The sequence below is a fragment of the Capsicum annuum genome, chromosome 4, assembly GCF_002878395.1.
Source record: "Capsicum annuum cultivar UCD-10X-F1 chromosome 4, UCD10Xv1.1, whole genome shotgun sequence".
NCBI lineage: Eukaryota > Viridiplantae > Streptophyta > Magnoliopsida > Solanales > Solanaceae > Capsicum > Capsicum annuum.
In genome coordinates this window covers 147,990,382-147,996,520 of record NC_061114.1, presented here as the reverse complement: position 1 = coordinate 147,996,520, position 6,139 = coordinate 147,990,382, and positions in this window count along the sequence as shown.

Genomic DNA, 6,139 nt, shown 5'->3' with positions numbered 1-6,139 from the left:
ATGGATCTGACTATCCAATCAGTCAGTATAATTAATGAGTTTCCTGATGTCTTTCTGAAAGATCTCCCCGGGGTACCTCCCAAAAAGAGATAGAGTTTTGGATTGACCTTCTTTCTGATATACGGCCTATTTCTATTCCTCCATACTGTATGTAACTTGCATAGCATACGGAGTTGAAAGAGCAAATCAAAGATCTTTTCGAGAAAGGTTTCATAAGGCCCAGTATTTTTTCTTGGGGTGCACCAGTCCTGTTCACGTGGAAGAAAGATGGTACTTTTCATATGTGTATTCACTATTGTCAGCTTAATAAGGTCACAGTCAAGAATAAGTACCCTCTTCCTAGAACTAATGTCCTATTTGATTAATTTCAAGGTGTAAGCTATTTCTCCAAGATAGACCTTAGATCCGGCTCTCATCAACTTAAAGTGAGGGAATGTGATATTCCAAATATAGCCTTCCAAACCCGCAATGGTCACTTTTCATTTCTAGTCATGTCTTTCGGGCTAACTAATACTCCAGCAGCTTTCATAGACCTCATGAATCTAGTGTTCAGATTGTATCTTTGTATGTTTATCATAGTGTTCATAGATGATATCTTTGTACGCTTCCATACTGAGAATGACCATGCAGATCATCTTTGAATTGTCTTGCAAACTCTTAATGATCATCTATTGTTTCTAAATTCAGCAAGTATGAATTTTGGCTAAGGTCAGTAGCCTTTCTTAGTCATACTATTTCAATCGAAGGCATTAGAGTTGATCCCCAAATGACTAAAGATGTAAGAAATTTGCCTATACCTTATGCTTCATCAGATATTAGAAGTTACTTGGGTTTTGATGGATATTACCGTTGTTTTGTTGAAATTTCTTATCTATTGCATCTCTTATGTCTAGACTGACCCAAAAGAAAGTTAAGTTTCTATGTTTAGATTCTTACGAGAAGAGTTTTCAGGAGTTGAAAACTCAACTTACTTCAACCCCCATGTTGACATTGCCTGATGGTATGGATGGTTTAGTAGTGTATTTTAATGCGTCTAGAGTTGGTTTGAGTTATCTATTGATGCAGAGAGATAAAGTTATAACCTATGCCTCTAGATGGTTGAAGTCGTATTAAAAGAATTACCCAACCCATGATCTTGAATTAGCTGTTGTGGTTTTTACTTTGAAAATATAAAGACACTATCTGTATGGTGTTCATGTTAATGTGTTTTTGGACCACAAAATCTTACAGTATGTATTTTCTCAGAGGGAGTTGAGTCTTCATCAGAGAGGATGGTTAGAGTTGCTAAGTGATTATGATATAAGCGTGTTGTATCATCCGGGAAAGGCCAATATAGTAGTAGAGCCCTTAGTAGATTGTCTATGGGCAGTGTTACTTATGTGGAGAAAGATAAGAAAGAGTTAGCTCGGGAAGTACATCATTTTTCTAGATTGGGTGTTAGGTTGCTTAATTCAGCTGAGGGGAATGTTTGGGTTCAGAGTGGTTGTGATTCCTCTTTAGGTTAGGAAGTGAAGGAGAAACAAGACATGGAGGCTAGTTTGGTCAAACTGAAGGAGTCAGTTAAGGACCAAAATGTAGAGGTTTTCTCCCAAAGGGGAGATGGTATTTTGAGATGTCAGAATAGATTATGTGTTCCGTGTGTTGGTGATTTGAGCTAGAGAAATATGGCTGAGGTGCATGGTGCGTGGTATTTTATTCATCTCGATGCCACCAAGATGTCCCACGAATTGCAGGAAGTCTATTGGTTGAGTGGCATGAAGAAGGATATAGAAGAGTTTATGGCAAAGTGTGGAAATTTCCAATAGGTTAAGGTAGAGCACCAAAGACCTAGTGGTAAGTTGTAAGAGTCTGGTATCCCTTAGTGGATTTCATGACTAGTCTACCCCTTTCGTGTCGTTATCATGATTTTAATTGGGTTGTTGTAGATAGGTTGACTAAGTCAATGCATTTCTTGCTACTCCATACATCTATATTCGGGACATAGCAAATTGCTTGGAGTTCCCTTGTCAATCATCTAGGATAGGGGTACTCTGTTTACTTCCCAGTTTTAAAAAGCTTTATAGAAGGGTCTTGGTACCCAAGTGCATCTTAGTTCTGCCTTTAACCTGCAGATAGATGGTCAGTCTGAGAGGACCATCCATACTCTAAAAGATATGTTGAGGGCATGAGCTCTTGATTTAAAGGGTAGTTGGGATGACCACTTTCCACTGATTAAATTTGCATATAACAATAGTTAAGACTCTAACATTAAGATTTCTCTAATAGAGGATTTGTATGGTAGAAGATGTAGATACCCATATGTTGGTTTGAAGTGTGTGAGGCTACTGTGATTAGGCCTGATGCAGTGTTTTAGGCTATGGATAAAGTTAAGTTTATTAGAGTAAGGTTGAAGACACCCCATAGTCGTCAAAAGTCATATGCCGATATGACGAGAAGAGATCTTGAGTTTCAGGTGGGTGACTTGGTGTATGTGAAGATTTCACCCATGAAAGGGTAAAAAGGTTTGGAAAAAAAGGAAAGCTTAGTCCACGTTATATTGGCCCTTATAGAGTTCTGAGTTGTGTTGGGAGAGTAGCTTATAGAGTTCTGAGTTGTGCCCGCAGATGTATCAGTTGTTCATCCTGTCTTTCACGTCTCCATGCATAAGAAGAGCATTGATGAATTCGTTGTTGTATATCCTTCGGAGACCTTAGATGTTAAGACCATTCTTTCTTACGAAGAGATTCTAGTCGAGATTCTACACCATCATATCCATAGACTAAGGAACAACGAGGTTCCTTTGGTCAAAATTCTCTGGAAGAACCAGTCCGTGGAGGGTGCTATTTTTGAAGCCAAAGTAGACAGGCGAGCTAAGTACTCTCATCTCCTCCCTACAGACTTATTTTCAGCCAAAGGTATTACTCTTCCTCAATTCAAGTTCCTTTGTAATTAGTTCATGTATTCTCAGAAGTACTCAAAAGTTTAGAATGAGGTAGAGTTAGTTTAGAACTTTATTCAGTTGTGCATTCTCATTATTTTATTATTCTTAGCTTTGCTAGTTACATTTGAATACAAATGTTCCTAAAGGGGACAATATTGTAGTACCCCAAACTTTCCTTAAGTCGAAATTGTATCTCTCTAAGATCAAGAAATGACTTCGAAAGTGAGTAGTGTTTAAATCAGATAGAGTTTTCCTAATATATACTATTTATCATGTGGGAAATTGAATTAGCTTTCCAATGATACTAATTTCGTCCAGATCCAGTATGGAAGTGAGAAATTATGGTTGTTTTACTGAGAGATGTCAGAACCTCCTAGGAGTGACGGGCAGGGTTGGTGGACCGTAGAGCTTGCAATGAACCATTGCTCGATCCATCGTACCCAAGGCTACTACACATCTACTAGTCAAGTGCGACGATCAGGCTGACGGACTGTTGAGCTTGCGATGGACCATCGCCCAAGCCATCACTACTAAGGCATTGAGTCTCTATTCTGGTCCAAGTGCGATTGTCGAACCGATGGACTATTGATCCAGCAACATACCATCGTACGAGCTGTCGTAGATCCCATTTAGCATTTTAAAGCCCTTTTTAAAAAAGGTTTTTATTCTTTTTTAACCCTTTGTAACACCTAGATATATAAAAATGAAACATAGAACTTTCGAATCATCCAAAGAATAAAGAACAAGGGTTTTCTCTCATGATTAACCCTCACGAGAAAATCCAAATTTTTCTCCAAGAACCTTAAGAGTCCACCAAAGTTTCTACAAATTGAGTTAAGATTTAAGGCTCGTAAGTCAAAAGCTTCAAGAACCCTCAATCAAGAGTACGAAAAAGAGTCTCAAGAAAGCTTGTTCATCTACAAGTCATAATCTAAGGTATGTGGGGTTTGAACAAGGACAATCATTTCGTCCTTATGCCCAAAAGTTGTTTTAATTACAAAGATATATGGTTTTACAAGTTTATTATGACATTGAAGTATGGTTTTATACCCTATGTTATTATTCTTGATATTATAATAGTTTCAATGTTTTGAAAATTGAAGTACATGAGTATGTTGAGATTATAATGCATATTGCTGAAATTTCCAGATTTCTATACGATTTACGAATCTTTATGATATCGAGTATGAATTTTGATACGTCTTAACATGAGATTGATAAATAGGTCATTAGGCCCTACTAGATATTGAAATTTTAAGAATTTTTTGCTATAAGAACCCATGATTTGAGTATTTTGAGATAATTTAGAAAGTTTTGACCTTTAAGGTCATAGTAGATTCGAAATCCACTTTTCTAAATGAGATTATAGATTTTATACTTGGGTTCTTTATAAACCACAAGATTATTGTAAAGTGGATTTCCGTGGGATGAGCATAGCCAACTAAATATATTAGTATTTATCACCGAGTTGGGTATGTTACTCCGGTTTCATACCCTAAAACTTTGTGCCACCATAGGATTGAGATTTATGGGCTCGAGGCCGAGATAGTGATCACTAAGTTAAGGTTATAATCCCTAAAAAAAGTATGATGCCTCTCCCCAACATGAGGTTTCTTCCTTAGGAGGACAATATGTTGGACACCATGTAGCTCGTATGGTGTATGTCGATTAGGAAAACCTCCGTAATAGCAAGATTTTTCAGAGTAGTTTCAAAAAGTAAAATTTTCCCAAGAAGAAAGTAGTTTTCTCTGTTATTAAGAGTAAGTAATCAATTTCTAAAGTAAAGTTTGTTCCTTGAGATGAGATTTATACTATGTGTTTCATTATTCATAATTTATGAGATACACATTTTTAGATTATTTGAGCTAGGTGACTCAGTTATATCAGCATGCATAATTTCTGTAAAGTATGATGATATTAATATTTTAAGTATCGTATACACCCCCTTATACTCATTAAATCCTTAAAGTACTGATCTACATAAACATATGTGTGCCACATTGTCTCATAATGTAGGTTTAGGCACTTAGTCTCAGCGGCGTCAACGATCTCGGAGTACCTTGATCTACACCTCCATAGTTGGTGATTCCTCATGGTTCGAGAACCTATTTTCCTTTATTTCAATCTTCATAGTAGTTGGGTTATTTCTTTTCAGTTGATATGTGCCAATTGGGGATCTGTCCCAATAGCTATCTAGTTCTTGAGTAGTAAAGGCTTTGTCAGACTAGAATATCAGTGGTGTTTTAGAGTTTTCAGCATATTACTATTCAGCCAGCATTCTTTTGTTATTTCCGTTGAGTTATGTTATGACAGTGCCATTGTTTTACTTTATCCATCTTAAAGAATGTGTTAGAAGTAGTTAGAGGCTCAAAGGCTTAGCTTAGGGATACTTATAGCCTTAAGCACTATCTGACATCTTAGAATGAGATTTTGGGGCGTTACAATTATGAACACTCGCAAAACTTCAAACCTAGAGTACAGGAATGTATAAATGGGTGGGGGTTAATGGTATCTATACTATTATCTCTTTTTGTGATTTTGTAGTGTAAATTTTGGATTACAAATAATTAGAGTTTAATCAATTAGGCGAGCATCATGGGATTATGCTTTCCTAGGGGCAAATTATGCATAGGCATGTGATGACTTGATGCAAATTCTAAATGTTGGTGATGTGGTAGGCTAGGTTTGAATTCCTTGATGCTAGTTTGTCAACAAAATCTCAAGGGTGTCACTCATTGACCTATTTTTGTACCTAATGAGTTGTTCAATCAAAACCACCTAATACCTAAATTATACACCCCTGTTTCGAGGATAGTGCCCTAAGTATAGTCAACTTCATAATCACCCTTATGTCTAAGATAGTTAAAATTAGCAAACTAAACCCAATAATTGTCTACTATTGCCTTGGTTCCCACATCGCTCTTTCAAGGATGATGAGGGTTCCTAAAATTTGCCCAAATCCCTCATTCAAGGATGGTTTGAACTTTCATGATCTTGGAATTTTCATCTATCAAACCCATTTTGGTATTTGGGAATTTCACCCACAAGTCCCAACTAATTTACTCAACCAATAGTAGAACCGAACATAATAATATAGTAAAGGAACAAACAAATCACATCCCACACATATTTACAGCCGAATCTAGGATAATCCACAAAGGAAGAATTAGCTAATCATAGAAATAATAAGCAAGATATACCCAATAACCTCCATTTATT